Below are 18,428 nucleotides of genomic sequence, written 5' to 3' on the forward strand. Positions count from 1 at the left end.
ACAGCCTGTGTCCAATCTATGTCTCGCCTGTGCTGGTTGACAGATCCCCTTATGCATTCCACCCAGACTGCCAGAAACACGAGACACTCAGAGAGATCTGCATTCATCTGCATACAGATGGGTTTCTCTGGGCAGGAAGGGTAAAGGGGCTCTCTCTTACACTTGAAAGGCCAGTAGCCTGCCCTCCCACAAAGGACTGATAACCCCCCACAGGTCCCCTGGCAGATAGGGCTGGGTTAATAGGGAAACTTGTGCACTTCAAAACCATGAAATTTCCTCCACTTCAAATGCACTTTTGCATATATATACAGGGTCTGTGACCCCCATCAGATGAGGCACTACTGGACCTACAACTGGACTCTGTCAGAGGGACTGCCTGGCTGCCCAAGTACTCATCTGGACTGCTTTGCTGGAAAGACTGCTGGCCTGCTTGTTGCCCTGCTGCCTGCTAACCCCTGACTCTGCTGCCTTCCTCCTCAAGTGCTCTCTAATGGCTTGGTTTGAGCTTGCAGCGTGTTCCGAGGTCTCAGGGCTATCAAAGACTTTACCGAAGAAGAGAAAATACAGCGTGTTGGATAATCGATGCAATGACTGCAAAATCTGATGCAATGCCTGCTGGATCGATGCAGCGCCAGCCTCATAGCTGAAAAATCACTGCATCGTCAGCCCAATCAACGCAGCACCTGTTGCCTCTGCTTAATGCATTCTGGGTTTTCCATGCATCATTCCTGGGTGTCAAAATATCACAGCATCACAGTGAGGAACCAAGGCTGCGTTCCTGGAAACCGATGCATCACCTTGCAGCGTGGAAAGAAATTACGCATTGCCTTGCACCATGGAAAGAAACAACACATCGCTTTTGCTGCACTGGAAAAACTGATGCAGAACTTTACTTTTTGATGCATTTCCTCCTCTGCGGCTCCTGAGCATCGTTATTTTTCTTTATGTATCCCAGGGTACAACCACTGATTGTCAAGGACTGAATCTCATTTAAACTATCAAAAAGTGGTATCTCGAATATTGACTTGTGCATATTTGATTTTTGTCATTTTGATCTTAGTTTATTCAGATAAATATTATCTCTGCCAATTAGAGACTCAATTTATAACAACAACACAATAAAAGCCCCACAATTTCTAAAAATAGATACAAATGAAATGAGAAAAATGGCACCAAAAATAAATAAAATTCTACGTGGGGAACCAGGGATATGAATGTTTAACAGTGTGAAAAATACCAAGGTGACCTGGACATAAGCACAAATTCAGGCCCAGTGGGGTGGAGCGCTGCTTGATTCACCAAGCTGATTTTACTGGTCAAAGATTTTACCTTTTGACTATTGCCCACAAAAAACAAGGGTTAAAGGAACTTAAAGTAATACGATTTTAGCTTCTGATTAAAGAACCCCAGAAATTGGCTGAAATAATCAAAGGTTAAAGTGATGTTATAACTATGTTTTGAAATTGTACAAAAACTAATGTTTAAAAACTAAAATAACCATTACAATTCAACAGTTATAGTTTACTGACCGATCAATAATATTTACCCCTGCCATGCACTATTTATAACCTCACCTACTCAAAACATGTTGAATGGCATTGTTTGTGGACATCACTGATGAGAGATTAAGCCATTCTTTTTTAAAATGTATATGGGATCACAGTACTCCTGGAGGACTCCTATGGGGCCAACCATCCAGAGATCATTAAAAATTTACACCTTCCTGATCACCCCAAGTACCTTTATATATGTATTTCTAAAAAAATGGATGAATGTATTTACAAAAAGAAAATTAAAAACATGTTTTAATCAGTAAAAATCTGAATTTCTCCATCTGTTGTAATTTCATTGAGCCATTATTTCTGTATCTCTTTGCCAAAGTTCCATATGGGAATTAACATGGGAAAACAACATTTTGAGCCCTCCCACTTTTCTCAGCCCCCACTCAACTAATCACCTCAAAACTATCCATGAAGGAGCTAAATATTCACATAAAAACACAACTAGAAACTGATTTATGGACCTTGCTCAAGTAAAATGTAACAAATCACTGAAATTCAGAAAATGTGGTTTGCAAAATTTACAAACCCCCTTGCACTGTGTATGACATAACACATGATGTGACAAACTGGGTTGTTGGTTGACTGGGGGGATAGCACTTGTCAAACAACAGCTGCAATCCAATTCACAGTCAAAGCAACAATATTAGGGGATGACCACTGCTATCACTGATGGCATCGCTACTTCCTAGTTTTCTGAAAAATGTTTGAGTTTTTTTTTAACATAAAGGCTTGGTTTAATGCTTTTGTTTTCTTCCATCTCTTTTTAAAAAATGTCCTTTCAGTGTCTTTTTTTACAAGTTTCTTTCCTTTCTATTCCGCTATGCCTTTTCTTCATGCATTTGTGCAAGTACCACAATGTTTTTTGTATTTTCATCTTCATCTTAAAAGGTTTACAAATATTTAATTTATGGAGGCACTCTATAAGCATAATTGAAAACTAGAAGAATTTCTAGGATCATTGAACTATTGAAATCTCCGAAATGATTCTCTTGCTTCTGTCAGGAACAGAAAATAGTACTATCTTGGAATGGTCTGTGATGTAAAAAAACTAGTGACTAACCATCTTCGATTATGAAAGGAATTGACATCATAAAGTTTAACAAAATGCCACGTTGGCATAATTCCTGTGACATCTAGCTCATTTTTGCCAGATGGATCTTCTGCACCTGTTACACTTGAGCGAAAAGCTGAACTCATGCATGGCACATCCAACAAAAGGTGAGTCACAAGAACCACCAAGAAAACAGCAGCTGCCACCTGCCACTGACCTTTGCAAAACCTGTGTCTCTGCTTTGAAAAGTGAATCAAGACTGTGTGTGAGCTGCAATACATGTTGCAGTGCAACACCAACCTACTGTGGGCAGCAAAGCTTGGCACCATGGAAACAGAACCTGTTACCTGCCATTTACCACAGAGCCCAACACATCTCTCTCTCATAAAGCAGAGCTGGGCTGTGAACTGACTGGTGGCTGCACTGCAGTATTCCCCTATCTTTGGAATACCTGGTTGGTCTGGAATGTTTGAAAAATTTATGGAGTAGTAAAGCCACTTGTAAATAGGATGCAGGAACCCAAGAACTTTCACTTGGAGGTAACCTGTATAATGAACCAGACATTTTAAATATTTTCAGAAATAATGTGAATCATAGATTTCACTAATTTCATACTCAGGATGTCCATCAACTTAAACTGGGAGACAGGGACTTGAATTATGAAATGGGTCTAGAATATATGGTTTCAGTTGTGATACATAAAAGGTTGGATGCACCCTCCATGAGGAAGGTAACTGTAAATGAAATGGCACTGGAGTAATATGTTTTGTAATGGAAAAAGGATGAAAAAAACAAAACTATGATTCTAAAAGTGTTGGTGGATGCCTAGTAAGTAAATGAGAAACACATCTAATTTCCTACTTGGAAAATGGCTGTTTGTCTTATTAGTAAATTGGCCCTCCTTTTCATACTTTGCCTAAACTGATATACATTTTCCTTTACTTTATTTCATTGTTCTTTAAGTTTGGTGAAATTCTTGAATGTAAAAGAATAGAGACGCTTTAGTTACAGATTAGGTAGGATTATTATAGGCAAATATTTTGAGATGCAAGAACTCTGACCAAGAGTTTTGGGTCTTGTTATGAAAACTTCAGAATCATTGCTATATATTTTGCCCCTTTCTCAATTAACCCTTTCTGTTTGGCCATTAATCTGGGTATGGAATCCAGATGATAATCTTTTATTGGTATTTAATAATATACAAAGGGCCTTCCAAAAACAAGAGGCATATTAGGACCCTCTGTCAGAAATAATCACACTTGACCATCCTTGTAATTGAAAGATGCCAGAAATATATCTATGAGACATTTGTGCTGCAGATGGACTGGACTGAAGAAAGAACATATTTGCCATATTTGGAAATACATTAACTGTAACCATTATTGCTCTGAAACCATGAGAAAGGGTACATCTACACTAGAATCTTTTGCACTAGAATCTTTTGAAGTGGTGTGCCAGGTATAAAGTGGGACTGGAAAAGGTTAAAGAAGGTTCAAAGTTTTATTGTGAATAACCTTTGTTTGAGCCAAACAGGACAAGATTAAACATTTTTATACACATCTCATTGAACTGTTGGCTATAAAAATGGAAGTAACACAACATCTAAAGTTGAACTTATGCCTCTGAGTCTGGAGAAGGAAGAAACTTGACTCTTTATAAGTACTAAACTTTGCAATATTTTGGAAGATATCAATACGGCTAGTTGATAAAAATATAGTTTTCTAATAATGAGTGTCTTAAATTGTAGTTCTTGCAATGTCTTGATCTAGATTTGACTGAATAGTGTAGATTCTTTGAAGACATTATTGAACTATGCATTCTATTTGGCAGGAATAACAGAGGTGTTTTAGAATTAGAAGCTATAAAATATGTATTTATTTGGAAAGGCTTCTGCATTGATGTTATGAGGATCTGCAATATAAGTGACACAGAAGTCAAATTGTGAAAAATAGGCTCAATGGCCTGTTGTATCTCTTGCATTGAATGTTTTGTAGAAACTGGAGATTCAATGGTCTATTCTTACTTTACAATCTTCACCTATTTCCATAAAAAGATGTCTCCATTCCTCACAAGACTTGTTCATGGAAAATAATTTATTTTCTAGGAGAGAATATTTTTTTTCACAGTAATTTAGAACTTGTGATAGAATATATAATGTTCCAGATTATCATCCGACTCAGTCTCCAACTCAACTGCTCCCTTTGTGCCCTTTGTGAAGCATTTGTCTCTACTATGAACTTTCTAGTAGGATCAGGATGGCGAAATTTTATGGCTTTAGTAAAGGCTTGCTTTAATAATGGAAACCTTTTTTTCGCTTCTGAACACCAAAATTATAACCTTTTGAGAGGCTCTTTTTTAGGTCTAAGACATGAAACAGGCCTATTGTGCAAAACCCTCCACAAACCATAAATAAAAATCTGCTTAACCCAAACATCATTAAATTTTCCTTAAAGTAGTTTAGGAGCGCCAATCAAGAATGGCAGAGACATTTTTCGGATCCTTAGCCACGGAGATCATATGAGTAGACAAATGTAAATAAGGATTATGCCTTATCAGCCAAGGTGATCCCAGGATAATTAATTCATGAGGAAACCAAATCAAATGCTAAATATTCTGTATGTGAACTCACTGTCACAGGAGATGTTATGTTGGTGACCAAAATAGAAGATAAAGGTAAGCCATCAAATCAATACTTCTGCACCTTGTTCAACATAGGTATAAATAGTGGCACTGCCAAAGCCTTTACCATATGCAGTCCCAAGGGTTCAGAGTCTAAAAGAACTGGAACAGATATGTCAAGACTCTTTCTTTCCTTACATGAACATTTATGAGGAATAACTTGAAATCAGGTTGTGTGGTATTTAATGATTTGATGTGAGGGATTTTACTAACTCTTGTCAAATCCTCCTACAGAGAAGATGGGCTCTGCATTTGCCTGAAAGCCTTTATGGCATAAATGAACAGTATCACACCAAGTGACCAGAGACTACTCAGTACATACACAGGTCTATCTTTCTTCAACAATCCTTTTCCAGTTCAGATAGAGCCCTTTGGTAGCTTATTTCTGCATTAGGGTTCTTCTTGAACAGTGTTCCTGAGATCCCTCAGATAGCTTATGCAGACTGAAATGAGGACTTTGACTTACTGTGGACATTCTTGCCTTATCTTCTAACTTTCCGATGCTCTTTCTTATAAACAGTGCTTAAGTAGGTGAGCACATCAATATATTGCTTGAAGATATGTGTTCTGTATGAATGTGCAAGTTCATCTTTAATTTCTTCTTTTATACCTGTGAAAAATATCATCTTGGTTCTTTCTACCCATGGAGTCTCTTCTGCCAACTGACAAACTTCAGTAGTGTAGGTGATGACATCCCAAATTCCTTGGGTGATGTCGCACAGGGCTTCTTCTCTGTTAGGTCTCTCAAACATCCTTTTAAAAAGTGCCAACATATTTGCATAATCATTTAAGGATCCTTAGTAGATATTAGGATATTTGCCCAAAGTAGAGCAGTACTCTTTAGAAATCCAAATAAATACACCAGCTTAGCTTGATCATTTGAAAATTGGCCAGAGCAAAAGGCAAAGTGAACAATTAGTCAAAACAAAAATTCCTATACTTTTCTCAGGTCTCCAGAGAAGATAGAAGAACTGACACCAACTTAAGACAGATCCTGTGGACAGGTAGTTAAGGCCTGTTTCAGCAATTCCTTCTCTGCTTTCAATTGGGCAACATCTTGAGATTGTTTCTTAGACACAGCTGCCATATCCACATTTAAATCTAATGTGGTTGTATTTTAGGAAACTGGTGGCTTCACAATCTTTTACAGGATAAATGCTAAAGGCTCTTCTGGGGCTTGTTTTTGCCGTGACCGTGGTATGGACAACATCTTCCAGTAGCCACTGTATTTTCACATGAAAGGATGGCATGTGAATAGTAAGTGTCAACTAGAAACAAATCACAGTTGTTGAAGAAAAATCTTGGACAGCATAAAAACACAAAAAAAACACAAAAAGGACATATAGAGAGGAGAAATAGGACTAGGGGCACAAACGGTATGGACATCTACAAGAATTTCTAACAGCATTGAATTGTTGAATGACTATAGATGTGTTCTGACACAGTGAGTGTCAGAAATGGCCCTTTTTTATGTGATCCAGAAGGAGTAGGGATTATTGCTCTCTTGGAATGTCCTGTCTTGTAAGAAACCTAGTGACCATCTATCTTAGATTTGGACACAAAGTGGCATAATGACATTTTAGGAAATGTCCCTTTAAAATAGGTTCCTGTGACTTTCTACTCTCTTTTGTCAAAAAGAGCTGCTTAACCTTTTATGCTTGTGAAAAGCTGAGGTGAAATATGGCCTGCCGGACAAGTAGTCCACCATGGAAACAGCATCTGCCACCTGCCATAGAGTGCAGAGTGAGACGTGCCTCTTCCTCACAATGTGAAGCAGGACCTTTAGCTGGTGTGGTGGCCGCACTGAAAGCTGTGGTACAACACCAAACCACTATGGGTAGCAAAGCCCGCTGTACCCGGCCATCACAGTGAAGGTTGGTTGCACAGCTTTGCCTCTAGCTTGCCAGGTGCCCATCCAGTGGTGGGGGGGAAACATTCACTGTGCATGGCTGTCATATATGTGCAATAGTGGTTGTTGCAGAATGGGGCTGGCCATGGGACAGGTGCCATATCCAATCCACTCAAGGTGGGCAACCCTTGCTGCACACAGCTGAAGGCTTTTCCCAGAGGGTTTGGCCAAATGATGTGTGCTGCAGCCAGACCCCATGCAGAAACAAATTATTTCATGTCTTTCTGTGTTTCTTTACCATAATATCCTGATTCTGAGATACCATCAGTGATGTCAGTATTAATATAATAAGTAATGTCGTCAATAATGACACTTTTGCTTATCAATCATGTGATAAGTGGTCACCCGCAGTGCAAGGTAGTTGTGTGAGTTTTGATCTGAAGCTCAAACCACATCTGCTGAATTTCACTGTTTAGCTTGTTGAGTTTGAACCAGAACCATAGCTCAATTTTCAGTAAATTTCATGATTTTATCATAATACACTGAATTTATCTGTCCCCCTGTGCCCTGCCTTCTGCTTTGTGTGACTGGGATTAGCTGTAGGACCTGGCCTGTGGCTACAGACATGATATAACCCAGTGCATGGGCTTTGGCCATGAGCAAGTAGAGTGGTTTAATTTTTAATTTCTTAATTCTTTTTAGGACGCTTGTACTGGATCTTTATTTTAGTTGTGAAACTGAGCTAGTTTTTATTTTGACATCTTGTCATTTAACTCTTTTTAAAAAGCTTTTTTAAAGAATTTTGAGATTTTTGTTTTATATTTTTGTAACATCACAATACTCTGATAGACTAGAGGAATACTTATTATAGTATTGTTTTTAGTTGGTGATCCATAAGCGAAGACATTATTGTCAATCTCTGTTTTTTTTACCCAAGTATATTATAATTTTGCATTTTACTCTCCATCATTCTCTTCTTTCTGTGCCTGCAGGACATCAGCTTGTATTATTTCTACCTCCTCTCCCTCCTCTTATCTCTTATGTTATACTTTAATGGAATAAATTGCTTGTAGATGATTTATTATCCCTCTTGTATCAAATGAATATAGTCCCTACTGCTCAAGAACATGGTTGCATGTGCCTTTCACATTGTTGTCATCAATTACGGTACTTAGGATGCCATTAGATGTTATTAATGATGTAATAAAACATATCATGACTGATGTAATAGTGATTTCATAAGCAGTGTATGGCGAGGGCAAACGTTATAGCTGTAATTATAGTTCTAGTTCTAGCTATTATTACAGCTAATGCTATAGTTATAGTTATACTTATGTTGGTAAATATAAATGGTTGATTTCAGTGTTCTTTATTTTAAAATGCTGCATTCTGAAATTTTCACCTAACTATAACATCCCTTTAAGCTTTGCATTTTTCAGTGAACTTATGATTTATTTCAAATATAAAGCAGGGTATTGTTAGCATACCTAACTATAACATGACTTTACCCTTATGTTTTCAGTGATTTTTTGAATTTTTTAAAAGTAAAATAACAATGCAAAGAAGTCTCATTTATATGAGGCAGACCTACTGGCTTTGTAAAACACATTAAAATATAAAATACTGTCATAATGGTTTTAACGGGGGTCAGCACATCAACCTACATAAAGCAGACCTATTGGCTTTGTCAAAAAGTCACCACAAGAAGTTATCAATTACTATATTGCAAAGTATTCTTTATAAATCTGCACGGGACAATGTATAAGAATATTTTTTACAAACTTCTTTTAAATAAATCAGTATTATTCCAAACATCCATAAATATGTGTTGGAGTCTTTCTTAAACACTATTCAGGCCACAAATTGAAACCATAGAATGAACAACAAGGGGTCTACCTGTCAAACAAAACATGTGTTGTCAATCTAGAAATTTACAATTTTAGGAAATCTGGAATAAAAGCATTTCTAGACAAACTGAGAGGACAATTTTACTACAAGTGGTGTGTGTGCTACACCAGTAATATACATTGGGACTGGGTGCCCAGAGCTCTAATGCAAGCAAGCACATTTTCCTCCCAACCTCCACACCCCTTTGGAAGACAGCCACAGCTACAATTGAAGTGCGGACCTTAGACCAGAGGGCCCTGGTGTCTCTGCACCTGCTGCACTATTGTTAGCTATGTCCCTAGTCACTCTAAATAATGTGTTATTTAGGTCACATATATTTATACTAACATAACATGCATAAAAATGATATTCAACAATCTTGATTTCTCAAAAAGAGTAATGATCTGGAGCAGTGCTCTTAAATGGATAGCTTCGTTATCTCTGGCCTTAAATCTTGCCTCTGCCAGTGACTCATTATATGCTGAATATACTGTTTGGATCCCTAAGATCTATCAAAACCCTCATATCATTTCAAACTATGCTGTAGGAGTCATAAATGGAAAATAGTAGATTTGACAAAATCCTACGATCATGTAAGAATATACTTGATACTGGTTCTCTCTCATTTAAATACAATTGAACAATGCTCGACTGGATGATACACTGTTAAACTCAGCAATTAAAAATATCTGTAGCCATGGTAGATAACTCAATTTCACTTATCCTTAATCAAAAACATGCAATTCCAGCTCATGATCAGTTTAAAGTGTTTACCTCATAGCACAAATTGATAAAACAGACAACCACCTCAAAACAAATCTTATAATGTTCAAACAATTGATTAATGCATATATTAATGGATATCTTATTGTATATGCTGTGCATGAAATATGATAGTCTATGCCTTACAATTCACAGCAAGGTGGTATTGCCCTTGGGCCATATAAACACTTTAAGTGCTGGCACCGCTTGTTTAACCAGTGGTCACCCTTGCTGTGGATCAGCCCACTACAAATTGGCTTAAATGGCCTTCATCTGCAGCAAGCACCTTGGAACAAGGACGCAGCACTAGCCAAAGAGTGGCCCAGTTCACTTGTCCAAACCTCACTTGGTGACCCTTCCATAGGTGATGAGTTCCATGGTTGTACCTTTTGACTGACCCAGACTTAGCACTGCACACTGCCCCTTAATCAGAGAAATGTTTCACAAAGGAATCAGAACAGCAGCTTTGGACATGGCACTTCTTAGGAAATTTACCTCAAACTTTTAGCTTTTTCGTCTCAGTTTTTTGCTGACTCTCTTCAAGTGACCTTAAAAATCTGGGCACTTTTCCACTGTACTGCAGTGGAAAAGAGCATCTGCCTTTCTTCAGATGCCAGGAAAGGGTGCCCATGTGTGCCATTCAGTACTGTACCTAGGAGTGCTCTGTAAAAAGGTACACCACATACACAGGGTGAGTATGGCCCTGGCTACTAGTGGGATGCTGCACTGAATGTTCCACCCTGTAGGACAGCCTGTCAACCATGTCTTAGTCCTGAGAGTGCAGGCCTGTGAGGGCGCATGTGTGCCTGTGCTCAGGGTATCATCTCTCATGTCATGGCCAACCATGAGCAGACCTTACATTTCCCCTAGAGCACCCCCTGGAGGGTGAAGCAGGTGGTAAGCATGAGGCAGGGCAGGTGTGCCATGCACTAGTAGATAAGAACCCTCACATGGGTTTTCCCCACCTAGTGGGTCAGCCTTTCCAATGGCCTCTCAGAGCCAGATCAGGGCACCACTAAAGATGAAGATCTAATTCCGCGGCCCCATGGCAGACAAGAATTACATTTAGGGGTGATATCTGGGGTTCGAAAAGGACCCTATGAACCACCGCCTACATCAAAGGAACACTTGATTAGAACTCTGAGCATCACACTTCAGCAACTTAGAGATCCACTAGCAGGGATCTGGGACCAATATAACTGGACACATGATGCACAATGCCAGAGGAATCTGCTGTGCAAAGGATTATTTACAGTTCTTGGAAGGGATAAGCACACCTTTCCTGCATCGTGGCTGGCCTGGGCAGATTTCCTGTGGGTGTGTGGCACTCTGAAGTGTGTTCTCCAAGGGCTGTTTGGCTTGCCCCTGTTCTTTTGCTCTTTCTGGATGTTTCAGGGACATCAAAGACCTCCTGAGAGGGACCTAAACTGTCTACTGGTGTTGTCTGGAGAGCGGTGCTCTCCTCTGTGCCTACATCATATGCTGGACTCAAACTGGTAGATGTGTTGTGAGCGTAGAAGAAGTATGTGCCTTCAGATCAGAATTGCCTGGTGCGGAGCCTTCAAAGTACTATCCGCACATAAGGATTCTGATGCTTCATTGTGGGGACACTGCACGCACAAGCATCTTGTTTCTTGTGAGCGGATTCACCAGTCACTGGTCCCCGCGTAGACCACTTCTGTTGAAGGCATTGCATTTCTCTTGATCAAAGCCCACCTGCATGCTCATTGTGTGTGGTGTCTAATTCATAGGTTGCAACCCTTGGAGGTGGGGGTGCATCCAGAGCAGTACCTCATGTGGGACCAATGAACTTGCGTCTTTGTGTGTGATTGGATTGTCTGGTGTGACTCAAGTCATTGTGCACCAGACGTTGTGCCTCATTCCAGGGAGGCAAAGGACTAGAGTTCTTCATGTGTGACTGTATTGTCTGTGGTGACTCAAGTCTTCGTGCACCAGATGCAGTACTTCATTCCAGGGAGGTACGGCATTGGGGTTCATAGGGTGATTGTTCAGCATTGTCTAGTGTGACTCGAGACATTGCATACCAGACTAGTGCCTTATTCTGGGAAAGTCTGCATTGGAAATCTTTTCGTGTGTGATCGTGTGTGATTGAATTATCTGGAATGACTCAAGTCATTAGGCCCCAGTGTGTCTCATTCCAGGGAGTTATGGCACTGAGCACTTTGAGTGTGGGATCAGAATCATCTGGTGCAACTGAAGTCTTCGTGCCCAAGATGTTGTGTCTCTTTCCCAGGAGATACAGACCTGGTAACTATTAGTGTGTATCCGGAATTGTCGGGGCAGCTCAAGTCATCACACCCCCAGATGTTGTGCCTCCTTCCCAAGAGGTACGGAATCAGTAACTATTTGGGGATTGGAATGCCTGGCTAGGTTGGCCACTGCTGTGACAGAAGTGTGGCCCCAACGATCCTCCCCCCATGCTTCGCAGACCTCTGAGAGAACCTCGAAAGTGGTGCCCAAGCCTCCATGTGTTAATTGCTGCCTGATCAGCCTTTATCTCTTTCTTCCCCTCACCTTGTCCCTGGATCCTGAATAGTGTGACTTTGGCCGCTAGTGGCCTAGTATCTGGGGAAAAGTGCTTTTATCTCCAGCTGGTTGTGGGGTGGTGTAGCAGGAACTGGTTGGCAGGCGGAGGGTAGTTTGGGGCCTAGGATGTCTGCGAAAACAGTGACATTAACCGGACGGATATCAGTGCATCACATTAAGGTGCTTGGAGCAAGTGCGTGCAGGTATGTGTGTATGAGGCACCTGATAGCTGTGGCATCGCGTAGTGTTGTGCATCGTATACTTTATTTCTTGCCAGAAGCCTCTTATGGTTCACATTGAGTTGTCAGGCTGATGACCTAATTAAAAGTGCTGCAAGTCTCTGTATGAACATAATGCTGCTAGTGTTGTGAACCAGAGTGCACCCTGCAATAGTGTGTTATTGAATTGGGGTCATCGTTGGGTGGGTCTCGTGCCGACAATGTTTGGCATTGCATGAGAGTGCTGGGACGGAAAGTATTATTTTTCTCAAGTGTACATATTATTCATGGTGTTTAGCACAGCTGGGCCTAGTACTGCTTGTAATATTTTGAAATGTGATTTATGCCCAGATTTGCATGATGATAATGCTATGTTAATAATGTGTGTTGAATACCAATTTTTTTTACATTCAACTCATGTGAAGTCTCTTTTGTGACACTCAGCGCAATTGTTTTATGGAAGTGTTGTGCCATTGCTTTACACATTGCCCCTATGATACACCTGACTGTTCTGTACGAAGCTACCCAAGGGTGAGAGCAGATTACTCAGTCAGTGTAATCAATCACTCATGGTGGGAGTGGAGTCTCCGAACTTGTGGTGGAGACTTCACACATTAAAAGTTAGGCAGACGTAAAGATGCGACTCATAATATTGTTTTGTGAATTTCAAAAGATCCTAAACTTACACAAAAGTTTAAATGTACCTTTGTGAATCAGGAACTGAGTAGATATCTCTAACTGAGCATTGGGCGGGCCAGGGTATGCTGTCTGAAGGTAGGGTAGTATATCTGCATAGCTCCAGTTATTTAATCTGTCTCTTGGTCACCTTCTGTTTCTTGTGAAGTCTTGCAGGTCACTTTGTTCATACTACATTTGTGGTTGTGCCTTGGGCATCAGACAGGCACAGGTAACAGGTACAGCTCAAGATAACAAAGGTATGAGGCTCTGCTTTCATAGTTCAAGCCACCTATCTGTGGAACACACCACTAGACAAGACTCAAAACATTCAGGAGCTTTTACATTTCATAAGAGGGTTGAAAACATGACTACTTCCAGAATCACTATACATTACTACACAGTTCTGGGATAGAACTAGAAAAGATAAATGCATCTTCAAGCACAATCTACAGTTTACAACTCACAGATATTGAGTAAGCAAACCAGAACATTAGTTTCTATATCTAGAAAAGTTATGAAGGGCTTACCTATTGCTAGCCTGGGTATAATATAGTATTGTCAATTCATGTATAACCCTTCCAGATCTTTAGGTTACACCGATTGCATAATAACTCCCTTATTCTCATAAAAGAAAGATGTGCTACAGGTTTTATCTTTACCCAGTACTATACAAGTCCATAAACCACCCAGCACCAACTGAACAGGCATGGAATAACTGAAGGGATGTACCATATACTGCTGGCCAATCAGAAGGCTGCAATCAAGTCCACCACTGCAGGTTCAGACTAACTACGCAGTACAACTCTTACTTTACATTTCTCAATACCTATCAATTATTGGAATATGGTAGCAAAGTCCATCTGCACATCAATTTTCTCACTAAGAGCATATTTATAGGATTGTGTAACAGCGCAGAAAGTCACCTTGCTGCACTGCGCTGCAGCACAGGGAAAGGGCAGGAATGTGGTGTATCGACATCCTTTACCTCCCATTAATGAGATGTTAATGACTCTGAGAGATGCTTTTTTAACACTAACACTGGACTTATCAAGTATCTACCATCAGGTGCATTTATATCCAGATTCTTGACCTCGTTCATCACTCCTGAGAGGGCTTACCAATTTGAGTGTATACCATGTGGTATTAGCCTCTGCATTTGCACCATTTCATAGAGTAATGTAAGCGGTATTATTGTGAATGTCTAGTTTTTTTCTCAGGATGATATATTGGTGTGGGCATGGCTTGCTGGAGGGGATTCCAATGTTTTAGGGCATTTGTGTGGGGTAGCATTTTGAGTTGCATACAAATCATAGGCCTTTCGTTGATATTTTCACCACAAAGGGAGCAGGGAAAGTGACACCCTGCATAGCCAAATGGATATATTGTTTGGAAGAAATTATGTTCACCATCAGTTATCTACTTGGAATGAAAAATATTAATGCTGATTGTTTTCATGGTTACCTTTGCAAAGAGATTCTAGTGTGGAAGATGAAGAGTGGATAGTGGCAGTGGTGAAGGAATCTTGAAACAGGACCATATGGGAAAATGAAAGGGAGGATGCTTTGTTGGAGGTTAAAACTTAATTGTTATTGACAGGCAGTGCAGTCCTGAATGATGAGGCAAGATTACATGTGGCTAATTTTTAACCTAGGTGGTAAGAGTTATCAGGGGTAAATGGTATTGTCAGGCGATGGGACAATTTGGTGGTACCCGTCAGATTGTGTCAGCATCTCTTCTGCATGATGGTGATGGAGGTATGTTTGGCACTAACAGAAAAGTGTGTGTAGATTTTTGGCAGCCAGGCATGGAGAAGCATATTGAGAGATGCGTTCATAATAGTGTGTTACAAAAGCCTTGCGCGACTCCTGTGTGGCCTGTAGTATGGCCTCTGTATTAGTTGGTTAAACATTTATTGAGTTATGGAGCATCACACCTTGCAGCCCAGTTTCTCCAGTGAGGGTCATGGTGAACTTGTCTATTTTTGTCTGGATCTGTGTAGTAGGACATCTGTACTTCTCCATTGCATGTGATACGTTGGTGGAGCAGGTTAGTGTGGTCTCTGCAAAGTGTCCCGTCTACCGTTGAAGTTTTGGAGTTAGCGCCATTTCTAGGAAGTGCCAGCCCACCTTGCATCAATGAGATCCAAGGTATGCGTTCCCTTCCTAAAAATGACGCTAGCCCCCCCAGCAATAAATGTAACTCCCAGCGCAGAAACATCGCACAGGTAGGAGGCGGACCTAAATAATCGCACTAGGCCCTCTTAGTGCCATTATTTAATGCCTGGTCAGACCAAGCGTTAAAGAGCAGGTAGGCCCAGTTCCATGGGGAAACACTATGGAATGGGCACAAAAATGCCCACCCCAAGCCCCAGCAACACCACCACCCACAACACAGGGACACTACTGGAGGAGGGAGCCCATCAACACATAAGTTGCAGCTAAGTTTGTGTGTGTATGTGTGTGGTGTTCCATTCGGGGACCCTTACATGGTGCCCTCTGCCTGGCACTGCGTAGGTAGGGCTTGACCAGGGGACATTGGTCCCCTGAGGTAGGCATTGGGGTGGTGGTAATGACTCCTGTCTCTACTTAGACAGGAATCTTTTTTTGACTGCTTGTGCTTAAAAAATGACGCTAGGCTGACTAGCGGCAGATATTTTGCCACCAACCAGCCTAACGTCATTTCTGACCGACTAGAGCTATTTCACCTAATGCCATCCCCCATCTGCTAGCATCTTTTTTGTGATGCTGGCCGTTTCTTAGCTCTATTGTGCGTCATTTTATAAATATGGTGCACAGATATCTCAAAGGAATGGTGTTAGCCGGCATTCATAAAAATAACACAGTTGTCCTCCATTTTTCTCAAAATGGGCGCTGGTCTCCTCCTTCTATTGAGCCAAGGTTTGGGTATCTCAGAGTTGGAGATCATCCTACAAAGCACAGTGGAGGCCCTGTTCAGCTTTGGGATGGTGGCAGGTCGATTGAATGGATGTGAGGGTCATTTCTGGGGGGCTCACAAGGATTGTGTGACCAGCCAGATTGCCCTCTGGTTAGGGGCCCCTTGGTCCTTTCAGATTCTCTCAGTAGGTCCAGCAGTGTGTCTGGGAAGTGCCAAGGGGTCCAGAACTAGTGTCTAAAGTTGGCCACTGTCAGGGACGAAGGAGGGCAAGTATCTCTGCTGGTGGGATAAACCCCCTGCAGGCCTATTGCCTCTTTTGGGCATGACAATGTGATTGAGGCTGCAGTGAGCCATTGATCCAGCTTCCATAGCCCCTCGCTGCCGGCATGTGTCTTTTGAAGGGCAGCCAATTACTAAGGCGAGGCTGGTGGGGCAGGCAATTGCAGTGTCAGAATTAAAAGCCTCCACCCCTGACATTTCAGCTGCAGTGTGTAGCCTCAGCCACCAGAAGATCCTCAAGGCAATGCCTGGGGAGGGTGAAGCAGTTTGGGGTTAGATGCCCTTCTTTCTGAGGGGGAAGAGGGCAACTATTGCCACTGGTGTGGGGACAGTCTCTGTCAGGCACATTACCACTGGGGCACCCAGGACCCACAGGCCCATTCCCCTCCTTGGGTGCGAGGATAAACTCAGGGCCAAGTGCAAGTGCAAGGGGCAAGTCATTCCACCTCACTTCCTGCACAGGTCTGTCAGGGGCGGGCAAATCCCATGGCAAGGCCAGGGTCAGTGGAGGCAGCTGCAGTGCACAAGTCCTCCACCCTTGAAGTCTCAGCTGCAGTCCACAGCCCAGCCACCGGACTGCAGGGAGCTCTTCCAGGCAGAAAGGCCATTTGGGACCCACGTCTGGAAACCATGACCACAGGTACCAGTGGGGCTGCATTTATCCATCAGGTTGTCCAATCCGAGATATTTTTCCAAAAGCTTATGGCCCTGAGGATGCACAATTAGAGGCATTTTTATAAGATGGTTGCATCATGTTTGCACCAAACAAAGTAGTACATGCATGACGCAAACCTCTAAATCAGATTTTTGAAGATACGCAAAGCCACTTTGCCCTGCTTTGAGTGACTCAAAAAATCTGGAGTAGCGCAAAGCAGCGCAAAATATTGAGTTGCGTTACTCTGCCCTGGGAAGGCATTCCATGGCCATTGTGTGGGTTTTCACTTCACTTCTGAGATTTTCAAGAACCTGCAAACCTGGGAATGTGCCAAAATTAAACGCCTTCTGTGGGGAGGCATATTGAGGAGAAATACCTCTTTCTATCCTCATTGTTTCCTCTTTCTATATGTGTTGCATTGTGCAGCACACATATAATGTGGAATATGCCTCCCAGGATTGTTTTTGTGCAGTAAGCTGGCCCTTCATACACAAAAACGATCCTGCTTGCAACACAGGCACTCTTGCACTACAGTGCAAGAGTGCCTGCGTTGGCACTAGCATGCCAAAAGGGCACCAGCGCAGGGGGAAAAGTCATGAATGAGGTAAAGGATGTCGATCAACCCAGATGTTATCCTTCAAGCCTATTTGATCCACGTACATGCACAATATTCCAATAGTGCCAAAATGACAAGACTAAGCCATTTAGAGGCCTCCATGGGTTCCATAACCACCAACTGCCACAACTCGTCTAGCTCGCCATTCAGTTTGCTGCTTAACGTTAAAGGATTGTTACTTACCTTATTAACCTTGGAGACAGCTGTCTTTTTTAAAGTTCTATGATGTTCACATTTTTTCAGATATTCTAACTTTTTGACAAACAGTGTCAGAAAATTAGCACTCTACTCACTTAGGAGCATATTTACACTTTTTGATCCAAATCTGCACTAATGCAGTTTGCATTAAAAAGTTTAGCATTGGCTTGCACCATTCCTGAGTGCCAGCAGGGGACCACATTTATGAAATGGCGCAAGCCGGTGCAATGGTTGGGTTAGCGTAAAAAAAATGAAGTTAGCCAGGTGGGGGTGGTGGTATGGGAGAATGGGGTTTTGCACCAACCCTAGCATCATTTTCTGACGCAAAACCATCCTGTGACGGGGCGCGAGGATCGGCGCCGGACCAGACATACCCCGGGGGCACTGAGCAATGTGCCAGAGTAGAGGTCAAACCTCTACGTCAGGACGGCTCTGTGGCACAGGGGGTGGGGCCTCTAAAATCAGGAAGACGCCGAGAGGAAATCAGAGAAAGCCAGCCGGGAGACAAGAAGGAGGAGGTCGGAGGAAACACAAAGGAGGACGAAACGGAAA

Source organism: Pleurodeles waltl, chromosome 1_2 (assembly GCF_031143425.1).
Source record: "Pleurodeles waltl isolate 20211129_DDA chromosome 1_2, aPleWal1.hap1.20221129, whole genome shotgun sequence".
In the NCBI taxonomy this organism is placed as follows: Eukaryota; Metazoa; Chordata; class Amphibia; order Caudata; family Salamandridae; genus Pleurodeles; species Pleurodeles waltl.